A 15,000-nucleotide genomic window follows, 5' to 3' on the forward strand; every position below is an offset into this window, starting at 1 on the left:
AATCCCTATGTAAAAAAGTTATTTAAGCAAGAATATGTTATTGAAAAAAATTAGAAAAATTTATTTTAGCCGTAAATCGAAAATAATGGGGACACCGGAGCTGTTCGAAGCGCCGAGACGCGCCGCGTACGGCCGAATATTTTCTAAGTCCCAACGTACCGATCAAGAGTAAAGTACCATTTTCCTACATTAGATTTCGTTCTAAATGCTTAATCCCTATGTAAAAACGTTAGTTAAGCAAGAATATCGTATTTTTAAAAAAATCTAATGATAGGATTTTCCAGAAAATTGAAAAAACCGAAAAATGTCAAGAGTAAAGTGCCATTTTCTGACATTAGATTTCGTTCTAAATGCTTAATCCCTATGTAGAAACGTTAGTTAAGCAAGAATATCGTATTTTTAAAAAAATCTAATGATAGGATTTTTCAGAAAATTGAAAAAACCGTAAAATGTCAAGAGTAAAGTGCCATTATTTTAAACAATGTATCGTTCTAAATGCTTAATCCCTATGTAAAAAAGTTATTTAAGCAAGAATATGTTATTGAAAAAAATTAGAAAAATTTATTTTAGCCGTAAATCGAAAATAATGGGGACACCGGAGCTGTTCGAAGCGCCGAGACGCGCCGCGTACGGCCGAATATTTTCTAAGTCCCAACGTACCGATCAAGAGTAAAGTACCATTTTCCTACATTAGATTTCGTTCTAAATGCTTAATCCCTATGTAAAAACGTTAGTTAAGCAAGAATATCGTATTTTTAAAAAAATCTAATGATAGGATTTTCCAGAAAATTGAAAAAACCGAAAAATGTCAAGAGTAAAGTGCCATTTTCTGACATTAGATTTCGTTCTAAATGCTTAATCCCTATGTAGAAACGTTAGTTATGCAAGATTATCGTATTTTTAAAAAAATCTAATGATAGGATTTTTCAGAAAATTGAAAAAACCGTAAAATGTCAAGAGTAAAGTGCCCTTATTTTAAACATTATATCGTTCTAAATGCTTAATCCCTATGTAAAAAAGTTATCTAAGCAAGAATATGTTATTGAATAAAATGAGAAAAATTTATTTTAGCCGTAAATCGAAAATAATGGGTCGAGCGAATCGGTCGATTGCGCCGAGACGCGCTATGATGCAACAGACGAGCGATTGGAACGCCCGAATATTTTCAAAGTCCCAACGTACCGGTCAAGAGTAAAGTACCATTTTCCTACATTAGATTTCGTTCTAAATGCTTAATCCCTATGTAGAAACGTTAGTTAAGCAAGAATATCGTATTTTTAAAAAAATCTAATGGTAGGATTTTTCAGAAAATTGAAAAAACCGTAAAATGTCAAGAGTAAAGTGCCCTTATTTTAAACATTATATCGTTCTAAATGCTTAATCCCTATGTAAAAAAGTTATCTAAGCAAGAATATGTTATTGAATAAAATGAGAAAAATTTATTTTAGCCGTAAATCGAAAATAATGGGTCGAGCGAATCGGTCGATTGCGCCGAGACGCGCTATGATGCAACAGACGAGCGATTGGAACGCCCGAATATTTTCAAAGTCCCAACGTACCGATCAAGAGTAAAGTACCATTTTCCTACATTAGATTTCGTTCTAAATGCTTAATCCCTATGTAAAAACGTTAGTTAAGCAAGAATATCGTATTTTTAAAAAAATCTAATGATAGGATTTTCCAGAAAATTGAAAAAACCGAAAAATGTCAAGAGTAAAGTGCCATTTTCTGACATTAGATTTCGTTCTAAATGCTTAATCCCTATGTAGAAACGTTAGTTATGCAAGATTATCGTATTTTTAAAAAAATCTAATGATAGGATTTTTCAGAAAATTGAAAAAACCGTAAAATGTCAAGAGTAAAGTGCCCTTATTTTAAACATTATATCGTTCTAAATGCTTAATCCCTATGTAAAAAAGTTATCTAAGCAAGAATATGTTATTGAATAAAATGAGAAAAATTTATTTTAGCCGTAAATCGAAAATAATGGGTCGAGCGAATCGGTCGATTGCGCCGAGACGCGCTATGATGCAACAGACGAGCGATTGGAACGCCCGAATATTTTCAAAGTCCCAACGTACCGGTCAAGAGTAAAGTACCATTTTCCTACATTAGATTTCGTTCTAAATGCTTAATCCCTATGTAAAAACGTTAGTTAAGCAAGAATATCGTATTTTTAAAAAAATCTAATGATAGGATTTTCCAGAAAATTGAAAAAACCGAAAAATGTCAAGAGTAAAGTGCCATTTTCTGACATTAGATTTCGTTCTAAATGCTTAATCCCTATGTAGAAACGTTAGTTAAGCAAGATTATCGTATTTTTAAAAAAATCTAATGATAGGATTTTTCAGAAAATTGAAAAAACCGTAAAATGTCAAGAGTAAAGTGCCCTTATTTTAAACATTATATCGTTCTAAATGCTTAATCCCTATGTAAAAAAGTTATCTAAGCAAGAATATGTTATTGAATAAAATGAGAAAAATTTATTTTAGCCGTAAATCGAAAATAATGGGTCGAGCGAATCGGTCGATTGCGCCGAGACGCGCTATGATGCAACAGACGAGCGATTGGAACGCCCGAATATTTTCAAAGTCCCAACGTACCGGTCAAGAGTAAAGTACCATTTTCCTACATTAGATTTCGTTCTAAATGCTTAATCCCTATGTAAAAACGTTAGTTAAGCAAGAATATCGTATTTTTAAAAAAATCTAATGATAGGATTTTCCAGAAAATTGAAAAAACCGAAAAATGTCAAGAGTAAAGTGCCATTTTCTGACATTAGATTTCGTTCTAAATGCTTAATCCCTATGTAGAAACGTTAGTTAAGCAAGAATATCGTATTTTTAAAAAAATCTAATGGTAGGATTTTTCAGAAAATTGAAAAAACCGTAAAATGTCAAGAGTAAAGTGCCCTTATTTTAAACATTATATCGTTCTAAATGCTTAATCCCTATGTAAAAAAGTTATCTAAGCAAGAATATGTTATTGAATAAAATGAGAAAAATTTATTTTAGCCGTAAATCGAAAATAATGGGTCGAGCGAATCGGTCGATTGCGCCGAGACGCGCTATGATGCAACAGACGAGCGATTGGAACGCCCGAATATTTTCAAAGTCCCAACGTACCGGTCAAGAGTAAAGTACCATTTTCCTACATTAGATTTCGTTCTAAATGCTTAATCCCTATGTAAAAACGTTAGTTAAGCAAGAATATCGTATTTTTAAAAAAATCTAATGATAGGATTTTCCAGAAAATTGAAAAAACCGAAAAATGTCAAGAGTAAAGTGCCATTTTCTGACATTAGATTTCGTTCTAAATGCTTAATCCCTATGTAGAAACGTTAGTTAAGCAAGAATATCGTATTTTTAAAAAAATCTAATGATAGGATTTTTCAGAAAATTGAAAAAACCGTAAAATGTCAAGAGTAAAGTGCCATTATTTTAAACAATGTATCGTTCTAAATGCTTAATCCCTATGTAAAAAAGTTATCTAAGCAAGAATATGTTATTGAATAAAATGAGAAAAATTTATTTTAGCCGTAAATCGAAAATAATGGGTCGAGCGAATCGGTCGATTGCGCCGAGACGCGCTATGATGCAACAGACGAGCGATTGGAACGCCCGAATATTTTCAAAGTCCCAACGTACCGATCAAGAGTAAAGTACCATTTTCCTACATTAGATTTCGTTCTAAATGCTTAATCCCTATGTAAAAACGTTAGTTAAGCAAGAATATCGTATTTTTAAAAAAATCTAATGATAGGATTTTCCAGAAAATTGAAAAAACCGAAAAATGTCAAGAGTAAAGTGCCATTTTCTGACATTAGATTTCGTTCTAAATGCTTAATCCCTATGTAGAAACGTTAGTTATGCAAGATTATCGTATTTTTAAAAAAATCTAATGATAGGATTTTTCAGAAAATTGAAAAAACCGTAAAATGTCAAGAGTAAAGTGCCCTTATTTTAAACATTATATCGTTCTAAATGCTTAATCCCTATGTAAAAAAGTTATCTAAGCAAGAATATGTTATTGAATAAAATGAGAAAAATTTATTTTAGCCGTAAATCGAAAATAATGGGTCGAGCGAATCGGTCGATTGCGCCGAGACGCGCTATGATGCAACAGACGAGCGATTGGAACGCCCGAATATTTTCAAAGTCCCAACGTACCGGTCAAGAGTAAAGTACCATTTTCCTACATTAGATTTCGTTCTAAATGCTTAATCCCTATGTAAAAACGTTAGTTAAGCAAGAATATCGTATTTTTAAAAAAATCTAATGATAGGATTTTCCAGAAAATTGAAAAAACCGAAAAATGTCAAGAGTAAAGTGCCATTTTCTGACATTAGATTTCGTTCTAAATGCTTAATCCCTATGTAGAAACGTTAGTTAAGCAAGAATATCGTATTTTTAAAAAAATCTAATGGTAGGATTTTTCAGAAAATTGAAAAAACCGTAAAATGTCAAGAGTAAAGTGCCCTTATTTTAAACATTATATCGTTCTAAATGCTTAATCCCTATGTAAAAAAGTTATCTAAGCAAGAATATGTTATTGAATAAAATGAGAAAAATTTATTTTAGCCGTAAATCGAAAATAATGGGTCGAGCGAATCGGTCGATTGCGCCGAGACGCGCTATGATGCAACAGACGAGCGATTGGAACGCCCGAATATTTTCAAAGTCCCAACGTACCGGTCAAGAGTAAAGTACCATTTTCCTACATTAGATTTCGTTCTAAATGCTTAATCCCTATGTAGAAACGTTAGTTAAGCAAGAATATCGTATTTTTAAAAAAATCTAATGGTAGGATTTTTCAGAAAATTGAAAAAACCGTAAAATGTCAAGAGTAAAGTGCCCTTATTTTAAACATTATATCGTTCTAAATGCTTAATCCCTATGTAAAAAAGTTATCTAAGCAAGAATATGTTATTGAATAAAATGAGAAAAATTTATTTTAGCCGTAAATCGAAAATAATGGGTCGAGCGAATCGGTCGATTGCGCCGAGACGCGCTATGATGCAACAGACGAGCGATTGGAACGCCCGAATATTTTCAAAGTCCCAACGTACCGATCAAGAGTAAAGTACCATTTTCCTACATTAGATTTCGTTCTAAATGCTTAATCCCTATGTAAAAACGTTAGTTAAGCAAGAATATCGTATTTTTAAAAAAATCTAATGATAGGATTTCCCAGAAAATTGAAAAAACCGAAAAATGTCAAGAGTAAAGTGCCATTTTCTGACATTAGATTTCGTTCTAAATGCTTAATCCCTATGTAGAAACGTTAGTTAAGCAAGAATATCGTATTTTTAAAAAAATCTAATGATAGGATTTTTCAGAAAATTGAAAAAACCGTAAAATGTCAAGAGTAAAGTGCCCTTATTTTAAACAATGTATCGTTCTAAATGCTTAATCCCTATGTAAAAAAGTTATTTTAGCAGGAATATGTTATTGAATAAAATGAGAAAAATTTATTTTAGCCGTAAATCGAAAATAATGGATCGAGCGAATCGGTCGATTGCGCCGAGACGCGCCATGATGCAACAGACGAGCGATTGGAACGCCCGAATATTTTCAAAGTCCCAACGTACCGATCAAGAGTAAAGTACCATTTTCCTACATTAGATTTCGTTCTAAATGCTTAATCCCTATGTAAAAACGTTAGTTAAGCAAGAATATCGTATTTTTAAAAAAATCTAATGATAGGATTTCCCAGAAAATTGAAAAAACCGTAAAATGTCAAGAGTAAAGTGCCATTTTCTGACATTAGATTTCGTTCTAAATGCTTAATCCCTATGTAGAAACGTTAGTTAAGCAAGAATATCGTATTTTTAAAAAAATCTAATGATAGGATTTTTCAGAAAATTGAAAAAACCGTAAAATGTCAAGAGTAAAGTGCCCTTATTTTAAACAATGTATCGTTCTAAATGCTTAATCCCTATGTAAAAAAGTTATTTTAGCAGGAATATGTTATTGAAAAAAATTAGAAAAATTTATTTTAGCCGTAAATCGAAAATAATGGGGACACCGGAGCTGTTCGAAGCGCCGAGCGCGCCGCGTACGCCCGAATATTTTCAAAGTCCCAACGTACCGATCAAGAGTAAAGTACCATTTTCCTACATTAGATTTCGTTCTAAATGCTTAATCCCTATGTAAAAACGTTAGTTAAGCAAGAATATCGTATTTTTAAAAAAATCTAATGATAGGATTTCCCAGAAAATTGAAAAAACCGAAAAATGTCAAGAGTAAAGTGCCATTTTCTGACATCAGATTTCGTTCTAAATGCTTAATCCCTATGTAGAAACGTTAGTTAAGCAAGAATATCGTATTTTTAAAAAAATCTAATGATAGGATTTTTCAGAAAATTGAAAAAACCGTAAAATGTCAAGAGTAAAGTGCCCTTATTTTAAACAATGTATCGTTCTAAATGCTTAATCCCTATGTAAAAAAGTTATTTTAGCAGGAATATGTTATTGAAAAAAATTAGAAAAATTTATTTTAGCCGTAAATCGAAAATAATGGGGACACCGGAGCTGTTCGAAGCGCCGAGCGCGCCGCGTACGCCCGAATATTTTCAAAGTCCCAACGTACCGATCAAGAGTAAAGTACCATTTTCCTACATTAGATTTCGTTCTAAATACTTAATCCCTATGTAAAAACGTTAGTTAAGCAAGAATATCGTATTTTTAAAAAAATCTAATGATAGGATTTTCCAGAAAATTGAAAAAACCGAAAAATGTCAAGAGTAAAGTGCCATTTTCTGACATTAGATTTCGTTCTAAATGCTTAATCCCTATGTAGAAACGTTAGTTAAGCAAGAATATCGTATTTTTAAAAAAATCTAATGATAGGATTTTTCAGAAAATTGAAAAAACCGTAAAATGTCAAGAGTAAAGTGCCCTTATTTTAAACAATGTATCGTTCTAAATGCTTAATCCCTATGTAAAAAAGTTATTTTAGCAGGAATATGTTATTGAATAAAATGAGAAAAATTTATTTTAGCCGTAAATCGAAAATAATGGATCGAGCGAATCGGTCGATTGCGCCGAGACGCGCCATGATGCAACAGACGAGCGATTGGAACGCCCGAATATTTTCAAAGTCCCAACGTACCGATCAAGAGTAAAGTACCATTTTCCTACATTAGATTTCGTTCTAAATGCTTAATCCCTATGTAAAAACGTTAGTTAAGCAAGAATATCGTATTTTTAAAAAAATCTAATGATAGGATTTCCCAGAAAATTGAAAAAACCGAAAAATGTCAAGAGTAAAGTGCCATTTTCTGACATTAGATTTCGTTCTAAATGCTTAATCCCTATGTAGAAACGTTAGTTAAGCAAGAATATCGTATTTTTAAAAAAATCTAATGATAGGATTTTTCAGAAAATTGAAAAAACCGTAAAATGTCAAGAGTAAAGTGCCCTTATTTTAAACAATGTATCGTTCTAAATGCTTAATCCCTATGTAAAAAAGTTATTTTAGCAGGAATATGTTATTGAATAAAATGAGAAAAATTTATTTTAGCCGTAAATCGAAAATAATGGATCGAGCGAATCGGTCGATTGCGCCGAGACGCGCCATGATGCAACAGACGAGCGATTGGAACGCCCGAATATTTTCAAAGTCCCAACGTACCGATCAAGAGTAAAGTACCATTTTCCTACATTAGATTTCGTTCTAAATGCTTAATCCCTATGTAAAAACGTTAGTTAAGCAAGAATATCGTATTTTTAAAAAAATCTAATGATAGGATTTCCCAGAAAATTGAAAAAACCGAAAAATGTCAAGAGTAAAGTGCCATTTTCTGACATTAGATTTCGTTCTAAATGCTTAATCCCTATGTAGAAACGTTAGTTAAGCAAGAATATCGTATTCTTAAAAAAATCTAATGATAGGATTTTTCAGAAAATTGAAAAAACCGTAAAATGTCAAGAGTAAAGTGCCCTTATTTTAAACAATGTATCGTTCTAAATGCTTAATCCCTATGTAAAAAAGTTATTTAAGCAAGAATATGTTATTGAATAAAATTAGAAAAATTTATTTTAGCCGTAAATCGAAAAAGAGACTGTTCGTTTCTCTGTCTCTCTCGCGCGATCGAACTATCGATGTTTCCCGACAAACTATTGGGAGTTTAATTAAACTTTATACATGAAATTACTCGTTTTGATCCCCGCTACACAGCCGTATACTTTTTATAATTTTGTGGAATCGGGAACCTTGAAATATTTAACATAACGCGAATCGACTATCTCTGTCTCTTTCTAGATCGGAATAATCGATGTTTCCCGGCAAACTATTGCGAGATTAATTAAACTTTATACATGAAATTACTCGTTTTGATCCCCGCTACACAGCCGTATACTTTTTATAATTTTGTGGAATCGGGAACCATGAAATATTTAACATAACGCGGATCGTCTGTCTCTGTCTCTTTCTAGATCGGAAGAATCGATGTTTCCCGGCAAACTATTGGGAGTTTAATTAAACTTTATACATGAAATTACTCGTTTTGATCCCCGCTACACAGCCGTATACTTTTTATAATTTTGTGGAATCGGGAACCTTGAAATATTTAACATAACGCGGATCGTCTGTCTCTGTCTCTTTCTAGATCGGAATAATCGATGTTTCCCGGCAAACTATTGGGAGATTAATTAAACTTTATACATGAAATTACTCGTTTTGATCCCCGCTACACAGCCGTATACTTTTTATAATTTTGTGGAATCGGGAACCTTGAAATATTTAACATAACGCGAATCGACTATCTCTGTCTCTTTCTAGATCGGAATAATCGATGTTTCCCGGCAAACTATTGCGAGATTAATTAAACTTTATACATGAAATTACTCGTTTTGATCCCCGCTACACAGCCGTATACTTTTTATAATTTTGTGGAATCGGGAACCTTGAAATATTTAACATAACGCGGATCGTCTGTCTCTGTCTCTTTCTAGATCGGAAGAATCGATGTTTCCCGGCAAACTATTGGGAGTTTAATTAAACTTTATACATGAAATTACTCGTTTTGATCCCCGCTACACAGCCGTATACTTTTTATAATTTTGTGGAATCGGGAACCATGAAATATTTAACATAACGCGGATCGTCTGTCTCTGTCTCTTTCTAGATCGGAAGAATCGATGTTTCCCGGCAAACTATTGGGAGTTTAATTAAACTTTATACATGAAATTACTCGTTTTGATCCCCGCTACACAGCCGTATACTTTTTATAATTTTGTGGAATCGGGAACCTTGAAATATTTAACATAACGCGGATCGTCTGTCTCTGTCTCTTTCTAGATCGGAAGAATCGATGTTTCCCGGCAAGCTATTGGGAGTTTAATTAAACTTTATACATGAAATTACTCGTTTTGATCCCCGCTACACAGCCGTATACTTTTTATAATTTTGTGGAATCGGGAACCTTGAAATATTTAACATAACGCGGATCGTCTGTCTCTGTCTCTTTCTAGATCGGAAGAATCGATGTTTCCCGGCAAACTATTGGGAGTTTAATTAAACTTTATACATGAAATTACTCGTTTTGATCCCCGCTACACAGCCGTATACTTTTTATAATTTTGTGGAATCGGGAACCTTGAAATATTTAACATAACGCGGATCGTCTGTCTCTGTCTCTTTCTAGATCGGAAGAATCGATGTTTCCCGGCAAACTATTGGGAGTTTAATTAAACTTTATACATGAAATTACTCGTTTTGATCCCCGCTACACAGCCGTATACTTTTTATAATTTTGTGGAATCGGGAACCTTGAAATATTTAACATAACGCGGATCGTCTGTCTCTGTCTCTTTCTAGATCGGAAGAATCGATGTTTCCCGGCAAACTATTGGGAGTTTAATTAAACTTTATACATGAAATTACTCGTTTTGATCCCCGCTACACAGCCGTATACTTTTTATAATTTTGTGGAATCGGGAACCATGAAATATTTAACATAACGCGGATCGTCTGTCTCTGTCTCTTTCTAAATCGGAAGAATCGATGTTTCCCGGCAAACTATTGGGAGTTTAATTAAACTTTATACATGAAATTACTCGTTTTGATCCCCGCTACACAGCCGTATACTTTTTATAATTTTGTGGAATCGGGAACCTTGAAATATTTAACATAACGCGGATCGTCTGTCTCTGTCTCTTTCTAGATCGGAAGAATCGATGTTTCCCGGCAAACTATTGGGAGATTAATTAAACTTTATACATGAAATTACTCGTTTTGATCCCCGCTACACAGCCGTATACTTTTTATAATTTTGTGGAATCGGGAACCTTGAAATATTTAACATAACGCGGATCGTCTGTCTCTGTCTCTTTCTAGATCGGAAGAATCGATGTTTCCCGGCAAACTATTGGGAGTTTAATTAAACTTTATACATGAAATTACTCGTTTTGATCCCCGCTACACAGCCGTATACTTTTTATAATTTTGTGGAATCGGGAACCTTGAAATATTTAACATAACGCGGATCGTCTGTCTCTGTCTCTTTCTAGATCGGAATAATCGATGTTTCCCGGCAAACTATTGGGAGATTAATTAAACTTTATACATGAAATTACTCGTTTTGATCCCCGCTACACAGCCGTATACTTTTTATAATTTTGTGGAATCGGGAACCTTGAAATATTTAACATAACGCGGATCGTCTGTCTCTGTCTCTTTCTAGATCGGAAGAATCGATGTTTCCCGGCAAACTATTGGGAGTTTAATTAAACTTTATACATGAAATTACTCGTTTTGATCCCCGCTACACAGCCGTATACTTTTTATAATTTTGTGGAATCGGGAACCTTGAAATATTTAACATAACGCGAATCGACTATCTCTGTCTCTTTCTAGATCGGAATAATCGATGTTTCCCGGCAAACTATTGCGAGATTAATTAAACTTTATACATGAAATTACTCGTTTTGATCCCCGCTACACAGCCGTATACTTTTTATAATTTTGTGGAATCGGGAACCATGAAATATTTAACATAACGCGGATCGTCTGTCTCTGTCTCTTTCTAGATCGGAAGAATCGATGTTTCCCGGCAAACTATTGGGAGTTTAATTAAACTTTATACATGAAATTACTCGTTTTGATCCCCGCTACACAGCCGTATACTTTTTATAATTTTGTGGAATCGGGAACCTTGAAATATTTAACATAACGCGGATCGTCTGTCTCTGTCTCTTTCTAGATCGGAATAATCGATGTTTCCCGGCAAACTATTGGGAGATTAATTAAACTTTATACATGAAATTACTCGTTTTGATCCCCGCTACACAGCCGTATACTTTTTATAATTTTGTGGAATCGGGAACCTTGAAATATTTAACATAACGCGAATCGACTATCTCTGTCTCTTTCTAGATCGGAATAATCGATGTTTCCCGGCAAACTATTGCGAGATTAATTAAACTTTATACATGAAATTACTCGTTTTGATCCCCGCTACACAGCCGTATACTTTTTATAATTTTGTGGAATCGGGAACCTTGAAATATTTAACATAACGCGGATCGTCTGTCTCTGTCTCTTTCTAGATCGGAAGAATCGATGTTTCCCGGCAAACTATTGGGAGTTTAATTAAACTTTATACATGAAATTACTCGTTTTGATCCCCGCTACACAGCCGTATACTTTTTATAATTTTGTGGAATCGGGAACCTTGAAATATTTAACATAACGCGGATCGTCTGTCTCTGTCTCTTTCTAGATCGGAAGAATCGATGTTTCCCGGCAAACTATTGGGAGTTTAATTAAACTTTATACATGAAATTACTCGTTTTGATCCCCGCTACACAGCCGTATACTTTTTATAATTTTGTGGAATCGGGAACCATGAAATATTTAACATAACGCGGATCGTCTGTCTCTGTCTCTTTCTAAATCGGAAGAATCGATGTTTCCCGGCAAACTATTGGGAGTTTAATTAAACTTTATACATGAAATTACTCGTTTTGATCCCCGCTACACAGCCGTATACTTTTTATAATTTTGTGGAATCGGGAACCTTGAAATATTTAACATAACGCGGATCGTCTGTCTCTGTCTCTTTCTAGATCGGAAGAATCGATGTTTCCCGGCAAACTATTGGGAGATTAATTAAACTTTATACATGAAATTACTCGTTTTGATCCCCGCTACACAGCCGTATACTTTTTATAATTTTGTGGAATCGGGAACCTTGAAATATTTAACATAACGCGGATCGTCTGTCTCTGTCTCTTTCTAGATCGGAAGAATCGATGTTTCCCGGCAAACTATTGGGAGTTTAATTAAACTTTATACATGAAATTACTCGTTTTGATCCCCGCTACACAGCCGTATACTTTTTATAATTTTGTGGAATCGGGAACCTTGAAATATTTAACATAACGCGGATCGTCTGTCTCTGTCTCTTTCTAGATCGGAATAATCGATGTTTCCCGGCAAACTATTGGGAGATTAATTAAACTTTATACATGAAATTACTCGTTTTGATCCCCGCTACACAGCCGTATACTTTTTATAATTTTGTGGAATCGGGAACCTTGAAATATTTAACATAACGCGGATCGTCTGTCTCTGTCTCTTTCTAGATCGGAAGAATCGATGTTTCCCGGCAAACTATTGGGAGTTTAATTAAACTTTATACATGAAATTACTCGTTTTGATCCCCGCTACACAGCCGTATACTTTTTATAATTTTGTGGAATCGGGAACCTTGAAATATTTAACATAACGCGAATCGACTATCTCTGTCTCTTTCTAGATCGGAATAATCGATGTTTCCCGGCAAACTATTGCGAGATTAATTAAACTTTATACATGAAATTACTCGTTTTGATCCCCGCTACACAGCCGTATACTTTTTATAATTTTGTGGAATCGGGAACCATGAAATATTTAACATAACGCGGATCGTCTGTCTCTGTCTCTTTCTAGATCGGAAGAATCGATGTTTCCCGGCAAACTATTGGGAGTTTAATTAAACTTTATACATGAAATTACTCGTTTTGATCCCCGCTACACAGCCGTATACTTTTTATAATTTTGTGGAATCGGGAACCTTGAAATATTTAACATAACGCGGATCGTCTGTCTCTGTCTCTTTCTAGATCGGAATAATCGATGTTTCCCGGCAAACTATTGGGAGATTAATTAAACTTTATACATGAAATTACTCGTTTTGATCCCCGCTACACAGCCGTATACTTTTTATAATTTTGTGGAATCGGGAACCTTGAAATATTTAACATAACGCGAATCGACTATCTCTGTCTCTTTCTAGATCGGAATAATCGATGTTTCCCGGCAAACTATTGCGAGATTAATTAAACTTTATACATGAAATTACTCGTTTTGATCCCCGCTACACAGCCGTATACTTTTTATAATTTTGTGGAATCGGGAACCTTGAAATATTTAACATAACGCGGATCGTCTGTCTCTGTCTCTTTCTAGATCGGAAGAATCGATGTTTCCCGGCAAACTATTGGGAGTTTAATTAAACTTTATACATGAAATTACTCGTTTTGATCCCCGCTACACAGCCGTATACTTTTTATAATTTTGTGGAATCGGGAACCATGAAATATTTAACATAACGCGGATCGTCTGTCTCTGTCTCTTTCTAGATCGGAAGAATCGATGTTTCCCGGCAAACTATTGGGAGTTTAATTAAACTTTATACATGAAATTACTCGTTTTGATCCCCGCTACACAGCCGTATACTTTTTATAATTTTGTGGAATCGGGAACCTTGAAATATTTAACATAACGCGGATCGTCTGTCTCTGTCTCTTTCTAGATCGGAAGAATCGATGTTTCCCGGCAAGCTATTGGGAGTTTAATTAAACTTTATACATGAAATTACTCGTTTTGATCCCCGCTACACAGCCGTATACTTTTTATAATTTTGTGGAATCGGGAACCTTGAAATATTTAACATAACGCGGATCGTCTGTCTCTGTCTCTTTCTAGATCGGAATAATCGATGTTTCCCGGCAAACTAATGGGAGTTTAATTAAACTTTATGCATCAAATCATTCAGTTTGACTCCTGCAACACAACCAAACACTCTCTGTAATTTTCTGAACTGAAAAACCACTGAAATTGCGCTCGAAATGCGGTGCGACGGGTCGGCGCGTCTGCACTGTGCGACAGCTAGTCAAAACGTCCGAACAGCGTATTGTTTTCGATCTCTTGGTATAATATTCGTATTCCTTGCTGTGTATAGCTTCCGATCGATTATTGCAATGGTCAAAGTTCCAGCGGCGTAATGCTTTCCATAAGATTACATTAATATAACCAGCGGCATATTGCTTTCTATCTTGTAATGAAAATTTTATAACCAAGTACCAACGGCGTATTGCTTTCGTTCGGATAATGGAGATTTTACAACCAAGTACCAGCGGTTTCTGTCTTATAATTAAATTATTATAATAAAATAAAGTACCAGCGGCGTGTTACTTTCGTTCGGATAATGGAGATTTTACAACCAAGTACCAGCGGTTTCTGTCTTATAATTAAATTATTATAATAAAATAAAGTACCAGCGGCGTGTTACTTTCGTTCGGATAATGGAGATTTTACAACCAAGTACCAGCGGTTTCTGTCTTATAATTAAATTATTATAATAAAATAAAGTACCAGCGGCGTGTTACTTTCGTTCGGATAATGGAGATTTTACAACCAAGTACCAGCGGTTTCTGTCTTATAATTAAATTATTATAATAAAATAAAGTACCAGCGGCGTGTTACTTTCGTTCGGATAATGGAGATTTTATTACTAAGTACCAGCGGTTTCTGTCTTATAATTAAATTATTATAATAAAATAAAGTACCAGCGGCATATTGCTTTCGTTCGGATAATGGAGATTTTATGTCCAGCGGCGTAGTGCTTTTTTACCAGCGGCGTATTGCTTTTTTTCCCGCGGCGTATTGGTTCGTACCAGCGGCGTATTGCTTTTTTTCCAGCGGCGTATTGGTTCGTACCAGCGGCGTATTG

The sequence above is a fragment of the Megalopta genalis genome, unplaced genomic scaffold, assembly GCF_051020955.1.
Source record: "Megalopta genalis isolate 19385.01 unplaced genomic scaffold, iyMegGena1_principal scaffold0260, whole genome shotgun sequence".
NCBI classification, from domain to species: Eukaryota; Metazoa; Arthropoda; class Insecta; order Hymenoptera; family Halictidae; genus Megalopta; species Megalopta genalis.